Source organism: Mus caroli, unplaced genomic scaffold (genome assembly GCF_978045245.1).
Source record: "Mus caroli unplaced genomic scaffold, Mus_caroli_1 scaffold_5, whole genome shotgun sequence".
In the NCBI taxonomy this organism is placed as follows: domain Eukaryota; kingdom Metazoa; phylum Chordata; class Mammalia; order Rodentia; family Muridae; genus Mus; species Mus caroli.
Genome location: NW_028227260.1, coordinates 28,015,345 through 28,043,293, shown reverse-complemented (window position 1 = coordinate 28,043,293; position 27,949 = coordinate 28,015,345). Strand labels below are relative to the sequence as shown.

Here is a 27,949-nt window from a genome sequence, read left to right as displayed (position 1 = left end):
CTATCTATCTATCTATCTATCTATCTATCTATCTATCTATGACAAAAAAAAAGCATTGAAACCATTAAAAAAATATGTCTGCCTCTGAGTTGACACACTACACAGTGTTTTCTGTTGGCTAGTCTATCCTGCCCTCTGTATTCTCAGGTAGCCCCCTGGTAGAACTGGCTGGACAGCAACTCCCTGTGATTACTGAAACTTGAAGTTTTTTCTTCAGGATTTTCTCAACTCTTCCATATTTGACAGACAGACAGTCAGACACACACTCACACAGAGTGGGGCTGCTGTAAGTGCCCTCATAGCCACAAAGGTATAATGGAGAAGGGGCTTGACATTAATAGAAAAGCTTAGCAGCAGCTAAGCTGCTGTTCAATTACAAAGAAGGAGCTGTCACCCGGGCCCACTATACATGGGAAAACTTGGGTCTATTTCACCCATTCAGCTCCTTAGCAATGGAAATTTCCCCCTTCACATAAGTCCAAAGTCCGAAGCATGCTCTGTTAGTATCAATCACACAACTTCTCTGGTTGTATTTGTAGCAAATAATGAGAATTAGAAGTAAAAAATGAAACAATGGATAACCCGAACATGCTCGCTGTCCCTATCCTGGCTTCTCACTAAAACAGTTTTTTAAAAAATTTCAGTGGTTTGAATGAGAATGCCCCCCATAGGCTCAAATGCTAAATATTTGTTCCTGAGTTGGTGGAAGTGTTTGGGAAGAATTAAGAGGTGTGACCTTGTTGGAGTAGGTGTGGACTTGTTGGAGAAGATGGTTCACTGGGGATGGGCTATCTATCTATCTATCTGTCTCTCCGTGTTGGGGATCAGATGTAAGCTACTCTTCTAGGACCATGCCCACCTGCCTGCTGCCATGCTCCCTGCCATGATCGTCATGAACTGTAAGAGGCATTGAAGATTTTCTTCAATAAGCTCCATTTATCATGGTGTTTTGACATAGGGACAGAAAATTGACTAAGACAAGAAGCAAAGCAGACTGGGCAGGAACACTTGCCAGACAGATGACTTTGTTGACCTCACAGTCCAGAAGAGAAAAACCATTAATGATCCATGCTATTGTTTTTGCCTACTGTGTAGATCTGAACCTGAATAATGGTAATTGAAATATGTCACTATTTTTTATTTCATGACTTTAGATAACTCTATTCTAAGCTTTTAAGAACCATTAAAAATAAGAATAAGGTCACAGTAAGAAGCAGGACTATCTGAATTTTCTCAGCAGTTTATGCTGGTATAAAGTTGGTTGTCATCACTTGGTCCTCAGAAGTGTACGCTAAAACCTACTTCAAACAGTCATTATTTGAATAACAAAAATTGCAGCATCACTTTCAAACAAGCTAGGCACATGCAGAGACTTAAAAACTTTAAGTTAATTGAATTTCTGTTGTTAAAATTATAAAGTAATTCATAATCAGAATCCTTTGACTTGGTCAAAACCTAGAAGAAAAAAAAACAATGTTTGGCATGACAGTCATGAACACAATAATCTAATTTATATATAGTAAGGTAGATAGACAACTGTGGTCACTGAAATTTGGTAAATCTTTCTTTACAGACTTTTAAAACATCTCCTGGGCTTCTTTCTGAAATGTCCAAGCTGCTGCCTGCCCTTCAGCTTAGCATCCCCCACACACACCCCTGCCAAGAATCCATATTTAGGGTAATTAAAGACAGTAGTGGGGCTGGAGAGATGGATCAGTGATAAGAGCACTGACTGCTCTTCCAGAGGTCCTGAGTTCAATTCCCAGCAACCACATGATGGCTCACATGTAATGGAATCCATTGCACCGTTCTGGGGTGTCTGAAGACATCAACTGTGTACTCATATAAATTAAATAAGTAATTCTTTTGAAAGAAAGAAAGAAAGAAAGAAAGAAAGAAAGAAAGAAAGGAAGGAAGGAAGGAAGGAAGGAAGGAAGAAAGAAAGAAAGAAAGAAAGAAAGAAAGAAAGAAAGAAAGAAAGAAAGGAGGGAGGGAGGGAGGGAGGGAGGGAAGGAAGGAAGGAAAGAAGGAAGGAAGGAAGGAAGGAAGGAAGGAAGGAAGGAAGGAAGGAAGGAAGGAAGACAGTAGCCTTAGGAACTGTACTGGCTAGTTTTGTGTCAACTGGGCTGGTAGTCTTGGTTCTATAAGAGAGCAGGCTGAACAAACCAGGGGAAGCAAGCCAGTAAAGAACATCCCTCCATGGCCTCTGCATCAGCTCCTGCTTCTTGACCTGCTTGAGTTCCAGTCCTGACTTCCTTGGTGATGAACAGCAGTATGGAAGTGTAAGCTTAATAAACCCTTTCCTCCCCAACTTGCTTCTTGGTCATGATGTTTGTGCAGGAATAGAAACCCTGACTAAGACAAATTGGTACCAGCATAGTGGGGAATTCCTGTGACAACCTGACCATGTTTTGGGGAGGACTGTGGAAAGACTTTGGAGTTTTGGGTTTGAAGATCCATTCATTGTTAAGAGCTCTGTCAGATGTTGTATAGGAGCTTGGAAGATAATGTTGAGAACAGTGCAGAAGATGGAAGTCTGGCTTGTGAAATTTCAGAGGGAAAATTAAAGATTCTTTTCAGGGTCATTGCTGTTTTGATTGTGGAGATTCTGTGGTTCTGGTTAGCTGGGGATGAAGAATAATCTGTGATTAACAAGATACCAGAACTACTAAAGCAAAAACTTTGCATTACTGGGACTATTGATGTTGGTTAGCTGGAGCTAAGAAATTAGCGGTGATTAAGAAGAGACCAGCATCGTTGAAGTGACATCTTCTGGGAAGTGTTTTCTGAAAGCACAAAGAAGCTGTATTCCAGAGATAGCCAAGGTTGTACTCCTACTGCAGCTGGACTTGGTAATGTGTAAGAGTCACCCAGGTGGTACTGGTTTTGAAGGCATGAAGGGGTCACGCAGAGCAGCTGAGGCTCAGCACTGTGAGAGGCCATGGAAGGCCATTGGTGAAGGTGCAGCCTCAGTTGCAATTGACGGCCCAGGACTGAAGGGGTCATGCAGTGTTTTGGAGATGCCAGTACCATGAGATGACCACCAAGAGCAGCAGCAGTGAAGTACAGGCATCTGGAGCCTAGAGGACGACACGTGTGCTACAAAGGGCATGGCTGGAGAAGTGAACCAAGCCCTTGGAGGAGCCCAGAAGATCCTGAGTTGGATCCCAGACATTGGATGGTTGGAGATTGATTTTTGCTTTTGATTGTGACTGTGCCCTGATATTTTCCCTCTTGAAGGAAGAAACTATTTTAGTGGAGCCCACAGTTAAGAGACTTTTAATTGTAAAAAGACTTTGGATTTTAAAAGAGATGGATATTTTAAAGAGATTGAAAATTTAAGAATATGTAAAGACTGTGGGATGTTTAAAGTTATTTAGACCTTGGGGATGAATAAGAATGTAAGGGTTGAGGCTTACTAGTGATGTGTTTGTGTGTCAAGTTGACAAGGGGTCAATTGTACTGGCTAGTTTTGTGTGTCAACTTGACACAGCTGGAGTTATCACAGAGAAAGGAGCTTCAGTTGAGGAAATGCCTCCATGAGATACAACTGTAAGGCATTTTCTCAATTAGTGATCAATGGGGAAAAGGCCCCTTGTGGGTGGTGCCATCTCTGGGCTGGTAGTCTTGGTTCTATAAGAGAGCAGGCTGAGCAAGCCAGGGGAAGCAAGCCAGTAAAGAACATCCCTCCATGGCCTCTGCATCAGCTCCTGCTTCTTGATCTGCTTGAGTTCCAGTCCTGACTTCCTTGGTGATGAACAGCAGTATGGAAGTGTAAGCTTAATAAACCCTTTCCTCCCCAACTTGCTTCTTAGTCATGATGTTTATGCAGGAATAGAAACTCTGACTAAGACAGGAACATAAAGTTCCCACATCTAGAATCCTAAGAAACCTTATAAAGCCACACTTAAGGAAAATATCCAATATGAGTGTTCTAGCAATGTGAGCTTGTAGGCAACAGAATTTCATTTAAAACAAACATCTGAGTACAATTTTAAATAAAGGAAGAATTCAGGCATCAAAACCTAATTTCAGAAGTCTATGTTGTGCCAAAGTATAAAGGTACATAGTAATAATTCTTGCTCAATCATCCTGAGACCAAATGAAAAAGTTTGTCAGTAGTGTCCTACCTCTACTTCCCTCTATTTTGATGTACTGATCTCTTTTCATGGATCCTTGTAAAGTCTTACTGCCTCCTACAGCCAAGGAAAAGAATCCAAGAAACATGTTCAGATCAAAATATCAGTCACTTAGTTCTGTTATTTTCCTTTAGTAAAGAATTACCTTTGGATACTCACTATGTATAATAATGCACCGTGAGCCTGATGTGTGGTCCCATGATCAGGTTCTGGTAGCAGTCTTGGGTGGAATCCCAAGTCTATCACTTGTCTTGACCTTGAGAAAACTGCTTTGAGCTTTAATTTCCTTACTCATAAATATAAATATTAGTATGTAATTTGTGGGTTGACTTGAGGATTCAATGGGATCATTTATGTAAACTACTTAGTTCAGAGAAAACACTGAATATACAATACCTGCTACTGTCTGCATTTATGAGGAGGAACTCCTGTCACTGGCAACATCATCCTGAAATGTGGTGGTTTTGCTCCTTGTTCCAGTCTTTCAACTGTGACTAGTTATAGTCTCAATATCCACAAATGGTAAAACCATTCCTTTTTACTGGAACAGAAAACTATTTACATTTTGCTATCCATTACATCCCTTGCAGAGTTCCTGAGTCACAGTAATATTAACAATGGCTACTTTATTAATAATTATGACTAACATTGATTAAAGGGTATCTAGGTATCAGGCAAATTCATTAATGTCTTCCCTCAATTGATTCTCACAGTCTGTAAGAGGGTACCAATATTATGTGCAATTTAAAATAAAGAGAAGAGAGAGAGTTAACGTAGCCTCTTTGCAGCTTAAACCCAATGTGCTATGTTTAAGCTTAATAAATACTTGTTGAATGAATTACAAAGCTGTGGCAAACAACAAAAAGGAATATCATGTGCTCTTTTGTAACTTCTTTTGTCCTACATTATTTGTCCATAGACTTCCTAATACAGGTAGAGGGGAAACGGGAACATTAGTGTTTCATAATTAGTAATGACAAAGACCCCTGCATACTTGAGCCAGACAACATGGAGGAGAGAAGGCTGCTATAGGGGCAGTAACGGATTTGGCAGTATGGAGGCCAATCTCACTTAGGGATCTTCAGAGAGAAGCATTGACAAGCAGCAAGCAGCGATGTTTCCTTCGAATACTAGAAAGGAGTGTGAGCATCATTCAGCACTATGCTAGTAGGGCTGAAGCTGAGCATCAGTGAGACAAAAAGCTCTGTAAATATCTGAGGAAGGAACACATAGACATCTCTCTGTCCTGACACACACTGAGAACAGACAGATAGACTGTGCAAAAACAAAACCAAAGAAACAGAAACAACAACAACAAAACCCAGAACTCCATCACATTGGTTCACAGAAGCTCCAGAACAAAAATGGTGGAAACAAAGAAACTTGGACTTGAGACAGGGCTCAAAAAATAGTGATGAAGCTAAATATTCATGAGAATCTCAGTTTCTTTCACCCAAATTTGTGCCTAGATTCTGGCAGTTTTAGATTCCCAAGTCTCTTCTCTGAAGACTGTCTTGGACCCAAAGGTCAAATCTTAACATATATTAACCAAAAATAAACCAATGAAATAAAAGTGAACAACAGGTGGTTATCCAACTGCTCTCTGCAGAAGCCCACTAAACAACAAACCTGCTTTCAGATTTGCTGTTTAGAGCTTCATTCTTAACTACAGGCAGCCATTCCCATTGCTGTATATCTAAGCAAAGCTTCTAACAGTAAATAGAAACATAATAGTAAATCAGAACAAAGAAACATTAAAAAATGAGGAACTAGGGGAAAAATAGAAGCGAACTCCAAAGAAACTATGATGTTTTAAAAGAAATAACAGCTCTTCGTGTCCATGAGTTCCATATCTACAACTTCAACCAAATGCCAATCACAAAAATTACAGCATACACACACATACTTGCATGCGTACAGAATTGTAAGCATATATCTGTATGAATATATACTGGAAAAGAATGTGTGTATATTTAAAGCTTTTCTTTTTTGTCATTTTCCATATAATATAGTATAAGACATGTATAGCACTTGTACGAGATATCATAAATGATCTAAAGGTGACTCAAAGCATGTGCGAGGATGAGCATAGGCTATATACAAATGCTATACCATTTTATGTAAAGAACTTGAGAAAGCATAAACTTTGATATCTGGAGGAGATTCTGAAACCAATGTTTCATAAATACTGAAGGACAAATGTAGTTTGTCCTTGATGAAACATAACACCACTAAAATAGAATGGACTCTTAGAAATTAAAAATGTTGTAACTATGCATTTTTAAAAAGAATTGGTAAAAGGCTAAGAGCACGAAGTGGAACAATTCAATAAGGTAAACTAAATCAAATGTTTAGGACATACAAGACAACAATAAAACAATTAAAAGATTAGCCCAGCATATAGAGAAAGCAGATGAAATGTTTACACAAAAGATACTTGCACCTCCATGTTTATTGCAGCATTATTCAGAATAGGCAGAATAGCAAAGCAACCCAGATGCATCATCTCAGCAGATGAACAGATAAAGAAAAGGAAGTATATAGAACACTCATCTGTTAGAGATAAAATTTTGTCTTTTTCGGTGATATGGATGGCAATGGAGAATCTTATCTTAGGTAAGACAAGCCAGAAATACAAATACCATATGTTTTTACTCATTTAAGAGAAATGGTAAATCAACTTGTAAGCGTACAGAACAGAACAGGGGTCTCTACAGAAAAGGAAGGATAAAAGGGAGAGCGGACCGAAATAATAATAATAATAGGAACTGTATTCAGAGGAGAGAGAGTAGAAGTCTGGATAGACTCTGTGAGCACATCATGGACATGCATATAGAAATATTAATTTGAATTACATTAATTTTCAAAATATGCAGTAAGAATTATAATAAAATAGAACTAAAAGCTGATCATCTTATTTATTTGTTTATTTGTTCATCGTTATTTTGTGGTTTTGTTTGTTTCAGACAGGGTCTCATGTATCTCAGGCTGATCGCAAACTCCCTTTGTAACCACAAATAATTTTAAACTTCTAATCCTCCTGCTTCTACTCCCTTGAGTGCTGAGATTAGTGGAATGCAGTGCTGTAGGTTAAACCCAGAGCTTTCTGTACACTGGATAAGGACTCTACCAACTGAACTACATTCCCTAGTTCCTTATCATGTATTTAGATAAAATATTCCAAAATCATTAATATAACAGATCAATCTAGACAATCTGAACTCCCTACTTGCCTTCCTAAAGATAACTATGACAAAATTATTGAAAATAATATCAAATAAATAATAAAACAAAATCACCCAGGAAGAATGGGTTTCTAGACCAAAAGGGGCTACCAAAGGAATAGTATGAGATGTGTTAAAGACTCATACACCATTGTGGTTCATAGCATCAAAACCAAAGACAAAGCTGAAGAGTAGCACTGTGGTAGAATGGTAGCCTGGCAACGGTAAGGTCCTAAATTCCATCCCCAGTAAACCCCTATCCCAGCAAAACAGAAGCAAAAACAACAACAACAAACAAGGAAACTTCAAAGGACTGAAAGAAATGACTTTTCACCAAGATTGATAATAGCGAAGATGGACTAAAGACTTTCTGGACACACAAGACTTTAAGTGTTTCCCCAACATGCCTTTTTCAGAGCTTACTACTGGAAGATGTGCACGACCAAATAAATGAGAAAACAAATCAAGAAAAATGAGTCATGAGAGTTATGAAATGTAGTACATCCAGAACAGAGGAGTCAAAATGGACAGTCTTTTAAATGTTAAAAATGGAGATTTCAGATGACATAGTGTGTGACACTGTCAAAAAAAAAAGCGTAGGCTTAGATCGGACTAGGAAGGCAAGGAGCCTCAAGAAAAACAAAGTTTAGAAGGGATTTTATGGGCTTTGCCATGTATAAAATTGTTTGAGAGGATTTTACAGTCTTATCAGAAAGCGTGGAATGACTGAGAAATGCAAATTAAAGTAAGTTTATTTTGTGTGCAAGGTAAATTTTGCTGGTATTGTAACATATGCCCCACATAAACTTTTGCTTTTTGCAATCATCACTGAATGACACTGAAATGGATACCATATTAAAAAATACAGCCTACACTGTGTGCTGAGACCAGAGCCTAGCAGAATCGTCATCAAAGAGACCAGAGAGGCTCCCTCCTGCAACTGATGGGAGCAGATGCAGAGTCCCACAGCCAAACATTAGGTGGATCTCAGGGAGTCCTGCAGAGGAAGGCAGGAGGGATTGTGGAGGAGCAGAGGGGTCAGGGACAGCACGAGAACATGGTCCACAGAATCAACTAACCAGGACTCACAGGTGCTGGGCAGAGATTAGGGAGCTTTTAAAGGTCTGACCTAGGTCCCCCGTGTATGTATTACTGCTGAGTAGCTTGGTGTTCTTGTAGGAATCCTAACAGTGGGAGTGGGGGCTGTCTCCGATTCTTTTGCCTGTTTGTGGGGACCTTTTCCTCTTACTGGGATGCCATGCCTTGCCTTTGATGCCATGGTATGTGCCTGTTCATATTGTACCTTGTTGTGCTGTGGTTAGTTGATATCTCTAGGAGATCTACTCTTTTCTGAGGGGTGGGGGAGAGGGGTGGATCTGGGGGATAGGGAAGATGAAGGGGAAAGACTAGAGGGTGGGGAGGAAACTGCTATCCTGATGTAATATATGAGAAATAATTTTTAAAAATGACAAAAGAAAAAAAAACACTGATGGGTGCTGTGACCACTAATAGAACTAAGTAAATCAAGAGTCCACAGCCATCCTCCTTGGCCACAAGATAAATATAAGGTATGCCTGGAATTTATGAGACTGTCTTCAAAAAGGGAGAGGCTAAGAGTAAAACGTACTTGTATTTAACTAAAAAAATGTGGCATCATATTAAGGATTGGAAGAAGAATAAGAGTGTAAAAAAGGCTAGATGTCCTCCTCCATTCTAATAGGAATGCAAGGAGTGGCTCACACTGAGAAATCAAGATAGACCAATACCAGTATGGTACAATAAAATGGGCATGGGAGACAGCTCCGAGGTTATGAGATTATACTGCTGTTTATGGCAACCTGAATTTGGTTTCAAGCACACATGTCAGGTAGCCAGTAACTCCTGCCCAGAGGGTCCAACTCCCCCTTCAGAACTCTGAGCTCTATATTCACAAGTTCACACCAACAAACACACAGACACAGACAAACAGATACACACATATACACATAAAGACAGAGAGAGAGAAAGAGAGAGAGGGAGAGAGAGAGGAGAGAGAGAGGGGAGAGAGAGAGAGAGAGAGAGAGAGAGAGAGAGAGAAGAGAGAGAGAGAGAGAGAGAGAGAGAGAGAGAGAGAAGAGAGAGAGAGAGAGAGAGAGAGAGAGAGAGAGAGAGAGAGAGAGAGAGAGAGAGAGAGAGAGAGGTATACAAGCATCAAGACCTAAGCCACGCAATAGTGAATACTTCTGAAAGGGAAGATGTGTGTGTCACATGTGTGCAGGAGCCCACAGAGGCTGAAAGAAGGTGTAATATTCCATGGAACTGGAGTTAAAGATAGCTGTGAGCTGCCAAGGAAAATGCTCTCATCTCCTGAACCTTGGCTACAGACTCTGTATCCCTGCTTTTTAATCAATCACATTATTTTAAGTATGATCTATCTCTAATACATTTGCTAACCCAGAAATCACTTGGTCACTCATTTATTTTCTCTCTCTATTCCTAGAATGTAAGTCTCATTTGGGCAGGAATAAATGTTTAACATTGATTCTACAGACACAACAAAAGCTTCATCTGCAGTTTTTTCAATGGTTTTTCCATATCTAATTCCAAGCTACTACAATGATGTCACTAAACATTGAATTGGTAGCAGATGCAGCAATTTGGCTTTGGTGACTGGCTCAACCATAACACTGAGAGAAAGTTTTCCTGTCTTGTTCCATGTTTCCTCTCTCTGCACTTAATCACAGTGCTTAGCACATGGTGACTCGATAAACAGCAGTTTACCTGTTGATTGAAAGGGAATAAACGCCAACAGCACAGAGCCTGACTGATACCTGCCCAAAGAGAACAATACAAAGAATCAATAAAGCCAAGAGCTGGTTCTTTGAGAAAATCAACAAGATAAATAAATCCTTAGCCAAACGAACTAAAGGGCACAGAGTCAGTATCCAAATTAACAAAATCAGAAGTGAAAAGGAAAACAACAATAAATCCTGAGATAATTCAGAAAATGATCAGAAATTACTACAACAGCCTATACTCTACAAAACTGGAAAATCTAGATGAAATGGATGGTTTTCTAGACAGATACCATGTACCAAAGTTAAATCAAGATCAGTTGAACTATCTCAACAGTCTTATAACCACTAAGGAAATGGAAATAGTCATCAAAAACCTCCCAAACAAAAAAGCCTATGGCCAGGAGAGCCAAGACAATTCTCAACAATAAAAGAACTTCTGGTAAAATCACCATCCCTGACCTCAATCTATACTACAGAGAAATAGTGATAAAAACTGCATGGTACTGGTACATAGACAGGCAGGAAGACCAATGGAACAGAATTGAAGACCCAGAAATAAACCCACACACCTATGGTCATTTGATATTTGACAAAGGAGCTAAAACCATCCCGTGGAAAAAAGACATCCTTTTCAACAAATGGTGCTGGCTCAACTGGTGGTTATCATGGAGAAGAATGCAAATCGATCCATTCTTATTTCCTTGTACAAAGGTCAAATCCAAGTGGATCAAGGACCTCCACATGAAACCAGATACACTGAATCTAATAGAAGAGAAAGTAGGGAAGAGCCTCAAACACATGGGCACTGGGGAAATTTTCCTGAACAGAACACCAATGGCTTATGTTCTAAGATCAAGAATCAACAATTGGGACCTCATGAAACTGAAAGGCTTCTGTTAGAATTCTGTCTAAACTCCACCCCACAGTTACCTGGCAATAGCCAGGTAGGCCTGACCCACTATATAAGGGGCTACTTTCCCCCTCCTCTCTCGCTTTTGCTCTCTTACTCTTGCTTTCCTCTTGTTTTTCTCTTGCCCTCTTGGGTTTTTCCTTTACCCCACTGGTCAGAGTAACCATCCATGGTCCCAGGGGAGAGTTCTTGAGCTCAGAGCTACCCCTGTGCTGCCCTGAGTGAACATCTGAGTCACAGCATCAGATGATGTGTTTATAAAAAGATGAAGACATAGAGAATATGTTCTATTGAGGTGTGGTGAGGTTTGGGGGAAGGAGTTGCCTCAGTGGGCCCTTGCCAAGGCATCCCTTCCCCATGAGGAACCAGTATAGTATAGAATAGAGTTTATTCAGGGCATGGGGAGGGAAGTTAAGAGGGTAGTAGAGGTAGAGAGAGGCAGAGAGAGGGAAAGAGTAGAGAAGTAGAGGCCAGCCATGGCCACATGGAGAGGAGGGGGAAAGGAATGGGGAGAGAGAGGGGGAGCAAGAGGGAGAGGCAAGAAAGCAAGAGAGAGAAGCAAGAGAGAGGGGAGAGGGCAAGCAGCCCCTTTTATAGTGGGTCAGGCCTAATTGGCTGTTGCCAGGTAAGTGTGGGGTGGAGCTTAGACAGAATGCTAACAGTTTTTGTAAGGCAAAAGACACAACCACGACAAATTGGCAACCTACAAATTGTGGAAAAATCTTCACTAACCCTACATCTGACCGAGGACTAATATCCAAAATATATAAACAACTCAAGAAGTTAACTTCCAAAAAAAACCAAATAACCCAATTTTAAAAATGGGGTATAGACCTAAACAGATAATTCACAACAGAAGAATCTCGAATGGCTAAGAACCATCTCATGGAAGGACACCAAGGACTGGCACTATTACTGATACTATGATGTGCTTATAGACAGGAGCCTGGCATGGCTGTCCTCTGAGAGTCCCTAACAGCAGCTGACTATGACAGAAGTAGATTCACAACCATTGAACTGAAGTCAGGGGCCCCTATAGTTGAATTAGGGGAAGGATTGACAAAGCTGAGGAGGAGGGTGACCTCATAGGAAGACCAGCAGTCCCAAGTAAACTAGACCCCAGAGAGCTCTCAGAGACTGAGCCACCAACCAGGAGCATACATTGGCCAGTCCTAGGCCCCAGGGACATATATAGCAGAGGTCTGCCTGGTCTGGCCTCAGTGGAAGAAGATATGCTTAATCCTGGAGAGACTTTGAGGCCCCAGGGAAGGGGGAAGCCTGTTGGAGGGGGAGCACCCTCTTGGAGGCAAGAGGGAGGAGGAATGGGATGAAGAACTGTGGGAGGTGGGACTGAGGGGTGGGCAACAACTGGAATGTAAATAAATAAAATAATTTTTAAAAACATAAGCACAGAGATAGACCAACATTGAATGAATACAGTGATTTAGTCTGAAAAAAAAAATCACTTAAAATTCCCAAAGCCAAATAATGTCAAAGGCAAGAATTATTGAAAGATCTTCTTCCAGGAATCAGAACATCTCAAGAGAATTAGAAGCTGTATAAACTCATTGTTCTTTGTGACTAAAAAGGTTTCATTGTGCAACTATAACACAATTTCTTTGTGCATTCATCTGTTGATGGACACCTGATATATAAAATCATGTATTTACAGATTTCGTGAGAGTAGAAATGAAACTGTCTAGGGGTAGGGGAGCAAAAACTATGAATGGGAAAAGCACCGGGGTAGCTAGGGCGCAGGGTCGGCTGACACTCGCCAGCTACTCACAACACCCGCCACAGGATCTTAAGACTGCTGGTGAGTGGAACACAGCTTCTGCTCCAGTCCAATCACGCGGGACCTGAGACTGCATTAGTTAGGAAAGCAGAAACCGGCCTGAGTAGGGCCACAGGCCTTATCCAGCCGGACCAGCACCAGGGTAGCTAGAGCGCAGGGTCGGCTGAGACCCGCCAGCTACCCACCACCCCCGCCACAGGATTTTGAGACTGCTGGTGAGTGGAACACAGCTTCTGCTCTAATCTTTAAACAGTGACAACGACAACAACTAACCCCAGAGATTACCAGATGGCGAAAGGTAAACGTAATAATCTTACTAACAGAAACCAAGACCACTCACCATCATCAGAACCCAGCACTCCCACTTCGCCCAGTCCAGGGCACCCCAACACACCGGAAAAGCTAGACACAGATCTAAAAGCATATCTCCTGATGATGGTAGAGGACTTCAAGAAGGACTTTAATAACACACTTAAAGAAATACAGGAGAACACTGCTAAACAGGTAGAAGACATTAAAGAGGAAGCACAAAAATCCCTTAAAGAATTGCAGGAGAACACTGCTAAAGAGTTACAAATCCTTAAAGAAAAACAGGATAACATAATAAAACAGGTAGAAGTCCTTAATGAAAAACAGGAAAACACATCCAAACAGATGATGGAAATGAACAAAACCATACTAGACCTAAAAAGGGAAGTAGACACAATAAAGAAAACCCAAAATGAGGCAACACTGGAGATAGAAACCCTAGGAAAGAAATCTGGAACCATAGATACCAGCATCAGCAACAGAATACAAGAGATGGAAGAGAGAATCTCAGGTGCAGAATACAAGAGATGGAAGAGAGAATCTCAGGTGATGTTCTCCATAGAGAACATCAGCACAACAATCAAGGAAAATGTAAAATGCAAAAAGATCCTAACTCAAAACATCCAAGAAATACAGGACACAATGAGAAGACCAAACCTACTGATAATAGGAGTGGATGAGAATGAAGATTTTCAACTCAAATGACCAGCAAACATCTTCAATAAAATTATAGAAGAAAACTTCCCAAATCTAAAGAAAGAGATGCCCATGAACATACAAGAAGCCTACAGAACTCCAAATAGACTGGACCAGAAAAGAAATACCTCCCGACACATAATAATCAGAACAACAAATGCTCTAAATAAAGATAGAATACTAAAAGCAGTAAGAGAAAAAGGCCAAGTAACATATAAAGGCAAGCCTATCAGAATTACACCAGATTTTTCACCAGAGACTATGAAAGCCAGAAGATCCTGGATGGATGTTATACAGACACTAAAAGAACACAAATTCCAGCCCAGGCTACTATACCCAGCCAAACTCTCAATTAACATAGATGGAGAAACCAAAGTATTCCACGACAAAACCTAATTCACACATTATCTCTCCACGAATCCAGCCCTTCAAAGGATAATAACAGAAAAAAAACCAATACAAGGACAAGAACCACGCCCTAGAAACAACAAGAAGGTAATCCCTCAACAAACCTAAGAGAAGACAGCCACAAGAACAGAATGCCAACTTTAACATCAAAAATAACAGGAAACAACAATTACTTTTCCTTAATATCTCTTAATATCAATGGACTCAACTCCCCGATAAAAAGACATAGACTAACAAACTGGCTACACAAACAAGACCCAACATTTTGCTGCTTACAGGAAACTCATCTCAGAGAAAAAGATAGACACTACCTCAGAATGAAAGGCTGGAAAACAATTTTCCAAGCAAATGGCATGAAGAAACAAGCTGGAGTAGCCATTCTAATATCTGATAAGATTGACTTCCAACCCAAAGTCATTAAAAAAGACAGGGAGGGACACTTCATACTCATCAAAGGTAAAATCCTCCAAGAGGAACTATCAATCCTGAATATCTATGCTCCAAATACAAAGGCAGCCACATTCATTAAAGAAACTTTAGTAAATCTCAAAGCACACATTGCACCTCATACAATAATAGTGGGAGACTTCAACACACCACTTTCACCAATGGACAGATTGTGGAAACAGAAACTAAACAGGGACACAGAGAAACTAACAGAAGTTATGAATCAAATGGATCTGGCAGATATCTACAGAACATTCTATCCTAAAACAAAAGGATATACCTTCTTCTCAGCACCTCATGGTATCTTCTCCAAAATTGACCACATAATTGGTCACAAAACAGGCCTCAACAGATACAAAAATATTGAAATTGTCCCATGCATCCTATCAGATCACCATGGACTAAGGCTGATCTTCAATAACAAAATAAATAATAGAAAGCCAACCTTCACGTGGAAACTGAACAACACTCTTCTCAATGATACCTTGGTCAAGGAAGGAATAAAGAAAGAAATTAAGGACTTTTTAGAGTTCAATGAAAATGAAGCCACAACATACCCAAACTTATGGGACGCAATGAAAGCATTTCTAAGAGGAAAACTCATAGCTCTGAGTGCCTCCAAAAGGAAACTAGAGAGAGCACACATTAGCAGCTTGACAACATACCTAAAAGCACTAGAACAAAAGGAAGCAAATTCACCCAAGAGGAGTAGACGGCAGGAAATAATCAAACTCAGGGGTGAAATCAACCAAGTGGAAACAAGAAAAACTATTCAAAGAATCAACCAATCAAGGAGCTGGTTCTTTGAGAAAATCAACAAGATAGATAAACCTTTAGCCAGACTCACTAGAGGGCACAGGGAAAGCATCCTAATTAACAAAATCAGAAATGAAAAAGGAGACATAACAACAGATCCTGAAGACATCCAAAACACCATCAGATCCTTCTACCAAAGGCTATACTCAACAAAACTGGAGAACCTGGATGAAATGGAGAAGTTCCTAGACAGATACCAGGTACCAAAGTTGAATCAAGATCAGGTTAATGATCTAAACAGCCCTATATCCCCCAAAGAAATAGAAGCAGTCATTAATAGTCTCCCAACTAAAAAAAGCCCAGGACCAGATGGGTTTAGTGCAGAGTTCTATCAGACCTTCAAAGAAGATCTAATCCCAGTTCTTCACAAACTATTCCACAAAATAGAAACAGAAGGTACTCTACCCAACTCATTCTATGAAGCCACAATTACTCTGATACCTAAACCACAAAAAGACCCAACAAAGATAGAAAACTTCAGACCAATATCCCTTATGAATATTGATGCAAAAATCCTCAATAAAGTTCTTGCTAACCGAATCCAAGAACACATCAAAACAATCATCCATCCTGACCAAGTAGGTTTCATCCCAGGGATGCAGGGATGGTTCAATATACGGAAATCCATCAACTTAATCCAGTATATAATCAAACTCAAAGACAAAAACCACATGGTCATCTCGTTAGATGCGGAAAAAGCATTTGACAAGATCCAACACCCATTCATGATAAAAGTCTTGGAAAGATCAGGAATTCAAGGCCCATACCTAAACATGATAAAAGCAATCTACAGCAAACCAGTAGCCAACATCAAAGTAAATGGTCAGAAGCTTGAAGCAATCCCTCTAAAATCAGGGACTAGACAAGGCTGTCCACTTTCTCCATACCTATTCAACATTGTACTTGAAGTCCTAGCCAGAGCAATTCGACAACAAAAGGAGATCAAAGGGATACAAATTGGAAAAGATGAAGTCAAAATATCACTTTTTGCAGATGATATGATAGTATATATAAGTGACCCTAAAAATTCCACCAGAGAACTCCTAAGCCTGATAAACAGCTTCGGTGAAGTAGCTGGATATAAAATTAACTCAAACAAATCAATGGCCTTTCTCTACACAAAGAATAAACAGGCTGAGAAAGAAATTAGGGAAACAACACCCTTCTCAATAGTCACCAATAATATAAAATATCTTGGCGTGACTCTAACTAAGGAAGTGAAAGATCTGTATAATAAAAACTTCAAGTCTCTGAAGAAAGAAATCATAGAAGATCTCAGAAGATGGAAAGATCTCCCATGCTCATGGATTGGCAGGATCAACATTGTAAAAATGGCTATCTTGCCAAAAGCAATCTACAGATTCAATGCAATCCCCATCAAAATTCCAACTCAATTCTTCAACGAATTAGAAAGTGCAATCTGCAAATTCATCTGGAATAACAAAAAACCTAGGATAGCAAAAACTCTTCTCAAGGATAAAAGAACCTCTGGTGGAATCACCATGCCGGACCTAAAGCTCTACTACAGAGCAATTGTGATAAAAACTGCATGGTACTGGTATAGTGACAGACAAATAGACCAATGGAATAGAATTGAAGACCCAGAAATGAACCCACACACCTACGGTCACTTGATCTTCGACAAGGGAGCTAAAAACATCCAGTGGAAGAAAGACAGCATTTTCAACAAATGGTGCTGGCACAACTGGTTGTTAACATGTAGAAGAATGCGAATCGATCCATTCCTATCTCCTTGTACTAAGGTCAAGTCTAAGTGGATCAAGGAACTTCACATAAAACCAGAGACACTGAAACTTATATAGGAGAAAGTGGGGGAAAGCCTTGAAGATATGGGCACAGGGGAAAAATTCCTGAATAGAACAGTAATGGCTTGTGCTGTAAGATCGAGAATTGACAAGTGGGACCTCATGAAACTACAAAGCTTCTGCAAGGCTAAAGACACCATCAATAAGACAAAAAAACCACCAACAGATTGGGAAAGGATCTTCACCTATCCTAAATCAGATAAGGGACTAATATCCAATATATATAAAGAACTCAAGAAGGTGGACTCCAGAAAGTCAAATAACCCCATTAAAAAATGGGGCTCAGGCTGAGTAGGACCACAGGCCTCATCCGGCCGGATCAGCGCCAGGGTAGCGGGAGCGCAGGGTTGCCTGACACCCGCCAGCTACCCACGACCCCCGCCGCAGGATTTTGGGACTGCTGGTGAGTGGAACACAGCTTCTGCTCCAATCCAATTGCGCGGGACCTGAGACTGCATTAGTTAGGGAAGCAGAAACCGGCCTGAGTAGGACCACAGGCCTCATCCGGCCGGATCAGCGCCAGGGTAGCGGGAGCGCAGGGTTGCCTGACACCCGCCAGCTACCCACGACCTCCGCCGCAGGATTTTGGGACTGCTGGTGAGTGGAACACAGCTTCTGCTCCAGTCCAATCACGCGGGACCTGAGACTGCTCTGGTTGGGGAGAGAGAAATCCGGCCTACATAGGGCCACAACCCTCTTCCGGTCAGAAAAGCACCTGGGCAGCTGGGGCGCAGGGTCTGCTGACACTCGCCAGCTACCCACAACACCCGCCACAGGATCTTAAGACTTCTGGTGAGTGGAGCACAGCTTCTGCTCCAATCCAATTGCGCGGGACCTGAGACTGCATTAGTTAGGGAAGCAGAAACCGGCCTGAGTAGGACCACAGGCCTCATCCGGCTGGATCAGCGCCTGGGTAGCGGGAGCGCAGGGTTGCCTGACACCCGCCAGCTACCCACGACCCCCGCCGCAGGATTTTGGGACTGCTGGTGAGTGGAACACAGCTTCTGCTCCAATCCAATTGCGCGGGACCTGAGACTGCATTAGTTAGGGAAGCAGAAACCGGCCTGAGTAGGGCCACAGGCCTCATCCGGCTGGATCAGCGCCGGGGTAGCGGGAGCACAGGGTTGCCTGACACCCGCCAGCTACCCACGACCCCCGCCACAGGATTTTGGGACTGCTGGTGAGTGGAACACAGCTTCTGCTCCAGTCCAATCACGCAGGACCTGAGACTGCTCTGGTTGGGGAGAGAGAAATCCGGCCTACATTGGGCCACAACCCTCTTCCGGTCAGAAAAGCACCGGGGCAGCTGGGGCGCAGGGTCGGCTGACTCTCACCAGCTACCCACAACACCCACCACAGGATCTTAAGACTTCTGGAGAGTGGAACACAGCTTCTGCTCCAATCCAATTGCACGCGGGACCAGAGACTGCATTAGTTAGGGAAGCAGAAAAACGGCCTGAGTAGGACCACAGGCCTCTTCTGGCTGGACCAGCACCGGGGTACCATCAGCTACCCACGACCCCCGCCTCAGGATTTAGAGACTGCTGGTGAGTGGAACACAGCTTCTGCTCCAATCTTTAAATAGTGACAACGATAACAACTAACCCCAGAGATTACCAGATGGCGAAAGGTAAACGTAATAATCTTACTAACAGAAACCAAGACCACTCACCATCATCAGAACCCAGCACCCCCACTTCGCCCAGTCCAGGGCACCCCAACACACCGGAAAAGCTAGACACGGATTTAAAAGCATATCTCCTGATGATGATAGAGGACTTCAAGAAGGACTTTAATAACACACTTAAAGAAATGCAGGAGAACACTGATAAAAAGGCAGAAGACAATAAAGAGGAAGCACAAAAATCCCTTAAAGAATTGCAGGAGAACACTGCTAAAGAGTTACAAATCCTTAAAGAAAAACATGATACCATAATCAAACAGGTAGAAGTCCTTACAGAAAAACAGGAAAACACATCCAAACAGATGATGGAAATGAACAAAACCATACTAGACCTAAAAAGGGAAGTAGACACAATAAAGAAAACCCAAAATGAGGCAACACTGGAGATAGAAACCCTAGGAAAGAAATCTGGAACCATAGATACGAGCATCAGCAACAGAATACAAGAGATGGAAGAGAGAATCTCAGGTGCAGAAGATTCCATAGAGAACATCGGCACAACAATCAAGGAAAATGTAAAATGCAAAAAGATCCTGACTCAAAACATCCAAGAAATACAGGACGCAACGAGAAGACCAAACCTACGGATAATAGGAGTGGATGAGAATGAAGATTTTCAACTCAAAGGACCAGCAAACATCTTCAACAAAATTATAGAAGAAAACTTCCCAAATCTAAAGAAAGAGATGCCCATGAACATACAAGAAGCCTACAGAACTCCAAATAGGCTGGACCAGAAAAGAAATACCTCCCGACACATAATAATCAGAGCAACAAATGCTCTAAATAAAGATAGAATACTAAAAGCAGTAAGAGAAAAAGGCCAAGTAACATATAAAGGCAAGCCTATCAGAATTACACCAGACTTTTCACCAGAGACTATGAAAGCCAGAAGATCCTGGACAGATGTTATACAGACACTAAAAGAACACAAATTCCAGCCCAGGCTACTATACCCAGCCAAACTCTCAATTAACATAGATGGAGAAACCAAAGTATTCCACGACAAAACCAAATTCACACATTATCTCTCCACGAATCCAGCCCTTCAAAGGATAATAACAGAAAAAAACCAATACAAGGACAGGAACCACGCCCTAGAAACAACAAGAAGGTAATCCCTCAACAAACCTAAAAGAAGACAGCCACAAGAACAAAATGCCAACTTTAACATCAAAAATAACAGGAAACAACAATTACTTTTCCTTAATATCTCTTAATATCAATGGACTCAACTCCCCGATAAAAAGACATAGACTAACAAACTGGCTACACAAACAAGACCCAACATTTTGCTGCTTACAGGAAACTCATCTCAGAGAAAAGGATAGACACTACCTCAGAATGAAAGGCTGGAAAACAATTTTCCAAGCAAATGGCATGAAGAAACAAGCTGGAGTAGCCATTCTAATATCTGATAAGATTGACTTCCAACCCAAAGTCATTAAAAAAGACAGGGAGGGACACTTCATACTCATCAAAGGTAAAATCCTCCAAGAGGAACTATCAATCCTGAATATCTATGCTCCAAATACAAAGGCAGCCACATTCATTAAAGAAACTTTAGTAAAGCTCAAAGCACACATTGCACCTCATACAATAATAGTGGGAGACTTCAACACACCACTTTCACCAATGGATAGATCATGGAAACAGAAACTAAACAGGGACACAGTGAAACTAAGAGAAATTATGAATCAAATGGATCTGGCAGATATCTACAGAACATTCTATCCTAAAACAAAAGGATATACCTTCTTCTCAGCACCTCATGGTACCTTCTCCAAAATTGACCACATAATTGGTCACAAAACAGGCCTCAACAGATATAAAAATATGGAAATTGTCCCATGCATCCTATCAGATCACCATGGACTAAGGCTGATCTTCAATAACAAAATAAATAATAGAAAGCCAACCTTCACGTGGAAACTGAACAACACTCTTCTCAATGATACCTTGGTCAAGGAAGGAATAAAGAAAGAAATTAAGGACTTTTTAGAGTTCAATGAAAATGAAGCCACAACATACCCAAACTTATGGGACGCAATGAAAGCATTTTTAAGAGGAAAACTCATAGCTCTGAGTGCCTCCAAAAGGAAACTAGAGAGAGCACACATTAGCAGCTTGACAACACACCTAAAAGCACTAGAACAAAAGGAAGCAAATTCACCCAAGAGGAGTAGACGGCAGGAAATAATCAAACTCAGGGGTGAAATCAACCAAGTGGAAACAAGAAAAACTATTCAAAGAATCAACCAATCAAGGAGCTGGTTCTTTGAGAAAATCAACAAGATAGATAAACCCTTAGCCAGACTCACTAGAGGGCACAGGGAAAGCATCCTAATTAACAAAATCAGAAATGAAAAAGGAGACATAACAACAGATCTTGAAGACATCCAAAACACCATCAGATCCTTCTACCAAAGGCTATACTCAACAAAACTGGAGAACCTGGATGAAATGGAGAAGTTCCTAGACAGATACCAGGTACCAAAGTTGAATCAAGATCAGGTTAATGATCTAAACAGCCCTATATCCCCCAAAGAAATAGAAGCAGTCATTAATAGTCTCCCAACCAAAAAAAGCCCAGGACCAGATGGGTTTAGTGCAGAGTTCTATCAGACCTTCAAAGAAGATCTAATCCCAGTTCTTCACAAACTATTCCACAAAATAGAAACAGAAGGTACTCTACCCAACTCATTCTATGAAGCCACAATTACTCTGATACCTAAACCACAAAAAGACCCAACAAAGATAGAAAACTTCAGACCAATATCCCTTATGAATATTGATGCAAAAATCCTCAATAAAGTTCTTGCTAACCGAATCCAAGAACACATCAAAACAATCATCCATCCTGACCAAGTAGGTTTCATCCCAGGGATGCAGGGATGGATGGTTCAATATACGGAAATCCATCAACGTAATCCAGTATATAAACAAACTCAAAGACAAAAACCACATGGTCATCTCGTTAGATGCGGAAAAAGCATTTGACAAGATCCAACACCCATTCATGATAAAAGTCTTGGAAAGATCAGGAATTCAAGGCCCATACCTAAACATGATAAAAGCAATCTACAGCAAACCAGTAGCCAACATCAAAGTAAATGGTCAGAAGCTTGAAGCAATCCCTCTAAAATCAGGGACTAGACAAGGCTGTCCACTTTCTCCATACCTATTCAACATTGTACTTGAAGTCCTAGCCAGAGCAATTCGACAACAAAAGGAGATCAAAGGGATACAAATTGGAAAAGATGAAGTCAAAATATCACTTTTTGCAGATGATATGATAGTATATATAAGTGACCCTAAAAATTCCACCAGAGAACTCCTAAGCCTGATAAACAGCTTCGGTGAAGTAGCTGGATATAAAATTAACTCAAACAAATCAATGGCCTTTCTCTACACAAAGAATAAACAGGCTGAGAAAGAAATTAGGGAAACAACACCCTTCTCAATAGTCACAAATAATATAAAATATCTTGGCGTGACTCTAACTAAGGAAGTGAAAGATCTGTATAATAAAAACTTCAAGTCTCTGAAGAAAGAAATTATAGAAGATCTCAGAAGATGGAAAGATCTCCCATGCTCATGGATTGGCAGGATCAACATTGTAAAAATGGCTATCTTGCCAAAAGCAATCTACAGATTCAATGCAATCCCCATCAAAATTCCAACTCAATTCTTCAACGAATTAGAAAGTGCAATCTGCAAATTCATCTGGAATAACAAAAAACCTAGGATAGCAAAAACTCTTCTCAAGGATAAAAGAACCTCTGGTGGAATCACCATGCCGGACCTAAAGCTCTACTACAGAGCAATTGTGATAAAAACTGCATGGTACTGGTATAGTGACAGACAAATAGACCAATGGAATAGAATTGAAGACCCAGAAATGAACCCACACACCTATGGTCACTTGATCTTCGACAAGGGAGCTAAAAACATCCAGTGGAAGAAAGACAGCATTTTCAACAAATGGTGCTGGCACAACTGGTTGTTAACATGTAGAAGAATGCGAATCGATCCATTCCTATCTCCTTGTACTAAGGTCAAGTCTAAGTGGATCAAGGAACTTCACATAAAACCAGAGACACTGAAACTTATAGTGGAGAAAGTGGGGAAAAGCCTTGAAGATATGGGCACAGGGGAAAAATTCCTGAATAGAACAGTAATGGCTTGTGCTGTAAGATCGAGAATTGACAAGTGGGACCTCATGAAACTACAAAGCTTCTGCAAGGCTAAAGACACCATCAATAAGACAAAAAAACCACCAACAGATTGGGAAAGGATCTTCACCTATCCTAAATCAGATAAGGGACTAATATCCAATATATATAAAGAACTCAAGAAGGTGGACTCCAGAAAGTCAAATAACCCCATTAAAAAATGGGGCTCAGAACTGAACAAAGAATTCTCACCTGAGGAATACCGAATGGCAGAGAAGCACCTGAAAAAATGTTCAACATCCTTAATCATCAGGGAAATGCAAATCAAAACAACCCTGAGATTCCACCTCACACCAGTCAGAATGGCTAAGATCAAAAATTCAGGTGACAGCAGATGCTGGCGAGGATGTGGAGAAAGAGGAACACTCCTCCATTGTTGGTGGGATTGCAAGCTTGTACAACCACTCTGGAAATCAGTCTGGCGGTTCCTCAGAAAATTGGACATAGTACTACCGGAGGATCCAGCAATACCTCTCCTGGGCATATATCCAGAAGATGTCCCAACCGGTAAAAAGGACACATGCTCCACTATGTTCATAGCAGCCCTATTTATAATAGCCAGAAGCTGGAAAGAACCCAGATGTCCCTCAACAGAGGAATGGATACAGAAATTATGGTACATTTACACAATGGAGTACTACTCAGCTATTAAAAAGAATGAATTTATGAAATTCCTAGCCAAATGGATGGACATGGAGGGCATCATCTTGAGTGAAATAACACAATCACAAAAGAACTCACACAATATGTATTCACTGATAAGTGGATATTAGCCCAAAACTTAGGATACCCAAGATATAAGATACAATTTGCTAAACGCATGAAACTCAAGAAGAATGAAGACCAAAGTGTGGACACTGTGCACCTTCTTAGAATTGGGAACAAAACACCCAGGGAAGGAGTTACAGAGACAAAGTTCGTAGCTGTGATGAAAGGATGGACCATTTAGAGACTGCCATATCCAGGGATCCATCCCATAATCAGCTTCTAAACGCTGACACCATTGCATACACTAGCAAGATTTTGCTGAAAGGACCCAAATATAGCTGTCTCTTGTGAGACGATGCTGGGGCCTAGCAAACACAGGAGTGGATGTTCACAGTCAGCTATTGGATGTATCACAGGGCTCCCAATGGAGAAGCTAGAGAAAGTACCCAAGGAGCTAAAGGGATCTGCAACCCTATTGTCGGAACAACATGATGTACTAACCAGAACCCAGGAGCTCTTGTCTCTAGCTGCATATGTATCGAAAGATGGCCTAGTCGGCCATCAATGGAAAGAGAGGCCCATTGGACTTGCAAACTTTATATGCCCCAATATAGGGGAATGCCAGGGCCAAAAGAATGGGTATGGGTGGGTAGGGAAGTGGGGGGGCACTATGGGGGACTTTTGGGATAGCATTGGAAATGTAATTGAGGAAAATATGTAATAAAAATATTAAAAATCAAAAAAAATTGAAAATTGGACATAGTACTACCGGAGGATCCAGCAATACCTCTCCTGGGCATATATCCAGAAGATGTCCCAACCGGTAAAAAGGACACATGCTCCACTATGTTCATAGCAGCCCTATTTATAATAGCCAGAAGCTGGAAAGAACCCAGATGTCCCTCAACAGAGGAATGGATACAGAAATTATGGTACATTTACACAATGGAGTACTACTCAGCTATTAAAAAGAATGAATTTATGAAATTCCTAGCCAAATGGATGGACATGGAGGGCATCATCTTGAGTGAAGTAACACAATCACAAAAGAACTCACACAATATGTATTCACTGATAAGTGGATATTAGCCCAAAACTTAGGATACCCAAGATATAAGATACAATTTGCTAAACGCATGAAACTCAAGAAGAATGAAGACCAAAGTGTGGACACTGTGCCCCTTCTTAGAATTGGGAACAAAACACCCATGGAAGGAGTTACAGAGACAAAGTTCGTAGCTGTGATGAAAGGATGGACCATTTAGAGACTGCCGTATCCAGGGATCCTTCCCATAAGCAGCTTCTAAACGCTGACACCATTGCATACACTAGCAAGATTTTGCTGAAAGGACCCAAATATAGCTGTCTCTTGTGAGACGATGCCGGGGCCCAGCAAACACAGGAGGGGATGTTCACAGTCAGCTATTGGATGTATCACAGGGCTCCCAATGGAGAAGCTAGAGAAAGTACCCAAGGAGCTAAAGGGATCTGCAACCCTATTGTCGGAACAACATGATGTACTAACCAGAACCCTGGAGCTCTTGTCTCTAGCTGCATATGTATCGAAAGATGGCCTAGTCGGCCATCAATGGAAAGAGAGGCCCATTGGACTTGCAAACTTTATATGCCCCAATATAGGGGAATGCCAGGGCCAAAAGAATGGGTGGGTAGGGAAGTGGGGGGCGCTATGGGGGACTTTTGGGATAGCATTGGAAATGTAATTGAGGAAAATATGTAATAAAAATATTAAAAATTTAAAAAAAACTATGAATGGGAGGGGTCAGAAAGAACAAAACAGGGGATAGCTCAAAGCAATTATATACTTGGATGTATGCAACCTGATGAGACAAATGTTTTACATTAAATTTTAAAAAGGTACAAAATTTTCAAATTTGAAACAAAGAAACTATGGATAGCTGAAGTCAGAGCGTAAGTTGGTACTGAGTCACCATCAATCAACAATGTCATGCTGGCCTCAAAGGGGAAAACTAGGAAAGAAGCTAAGAATGAGCCAAGCATTTAGCTATTAAGTTTCTACATGCTACTTTGTTTAATCATCAAAAGAGTCCCAAGAGATAGGCCTCCCCAGTTTACAATGGGGAAACTGAGAGTCATCAACTCCAAACAACTTTCCCGAGTTAGTAAGGATGAGATCTGTCTTTGGTGTTCTTAGTTTTGCTTGCTGACACATTAAAACACAAAATTATACATGCACATGGGACACCATGTGATGTTTTTATACATGTTTAGTTCTATACTGTCTTAATCATTGCAACATTTATCAGATAACTCACACAAATAAGATGCCATTCAATAATGAAAATATTTTTAAAAGTCTTTTCTTCTATCTTTTGAAAAACATGCTACAATATCTTATCTATTAAGCAACTTCTTACTTCTATCTAGCTGTAACTAAATCTTCATTGATCAACCTTCCCCAGAGAGCTGCGATTTAGACCGAAGTTTGCTTAGCTTCTCATTAGATTCTCTTCCTGCTATACCAGCTGCCTTCAAAAATACCTTTTTAGAAGAGTTATTTTTTTAAATGGGAGTTTTGCTTATAAGAGACATGGGGCTAATTATCTAACCTCCTATCATTCTTTACATTCTTTAGTTATATTGTTTAGCCTAGGTACCTGAAAAGTGGGAGTAGAAATGCATCCAAGAAGCCCTTTTTGAAAATAAGCTCTGTATTCTTTGTTGTAGCTCTCTATTTCCTTGTCTAAAGCAGAATTCAGGCTGCCTAGCAACCAAGCTAATGGTGTCTCTCTCTCTCTCTCTTTTTTTTTTTTGCTTGAATTATCTTATGTTTTGTACAAGCTCAAAGGGATTGAATCAAATATCTAGAGTGCAAGGTCTGAGTATTTATATCAATATATGTGTTCATACATATGTATAACATGCAGGGGCACGCGCGCGCACACACACACACACACTTCTTCCCTCAATCTAATAATCATAGGGAAAAAGATATTTTCAGATTATATTTATATGATGCTGTATCATTGGCTTAAAAGGCACAAAAATTAACAACCTGATCATTTGTGAATAACTATAACACAAAATGTCTGGTCTGACCAACAATTCTTATTAATCTGAGATAGTCCTGTAATTCCTGACTACACTGAACAGTTTTCAGTTAGATGTGTGTGTGTGTGTGTGTGTGTGTGTGTGTGTGTGTGTGTGTGTGTGTGTGTGAAGATTCATGTCACTTAAGGACTGGGAAAATAAAAAGGAGTGGAAGGGGGAGAAAGCAGAGAACTGGTTGGAGAGTAAAGACAGAAACCAATAATAGAAGAATGAGGGGAAGACAGGAAGGCAAAAAGCTGCTTACATTAGATGAATAAACAGGAGAGCTTCCTTTCCTCCCTCCTTCCTCATTCCTTTCTGCCATTCCTCCCTTCTTCCCTCTATTCCACATTCCCTGTGTCTCTTCTCTCCTCCCCACTCTCCTTCCTGCCTGTGTGTACCTATTCCTAGCTCATGTGGTAGTTTCTATAGATTAGAAGTTATATGCAGACAGTAAGCGTTTTTAAAAATAGCTAGAATAGCATGTGGATATATTTCAAAGTATGAGAATTTGCTAATACTAGTTCTATTGATTCTCACTATAAATTACAGAGGGACCCACATACATTGTACTAAATAATTATTATTTTTGCAAAATGTCAAACAGAGAGCTCTGGTGGTGGTCACCCTGGAAAGTCTGTAATGTCATTCATGAACCAGCTTGTTTTCACTGTTACACTTTTTAAGTCATGTCATGCTAGTTTTTTTCACTCATTAACCGGCTCTCCTCATGGTCCCCAAATGACTGCCACATTTCCAGACATTGTACTTAGGTATGGATATTCAGAAATGCAAAATGGGAATGTTCCTGTCTTGTATCTCTGTTCAAGATTGGGAAAATCGCCTCAGAAGTTACCCATGGAAACTTTCCCCCATACCTTCTTTGGCATCATTGTGTCTCTTACC

General features: G+C 40.7%; 1 protein-coding gene across 1 annotated transcript in view; it reads right to left on the bottom strand.

The window, feature by feature from the left end:
- Positions 1-27,949, bottom strand: part of Gucy2f (guanylate cyclase 2F, retinal) — a 108,427-nt gene that overhangs the window by 70,403 nt on the left and 10,075 nt on the right. The gene's annotated exons all lie outside the window — the stretch shown is intronic.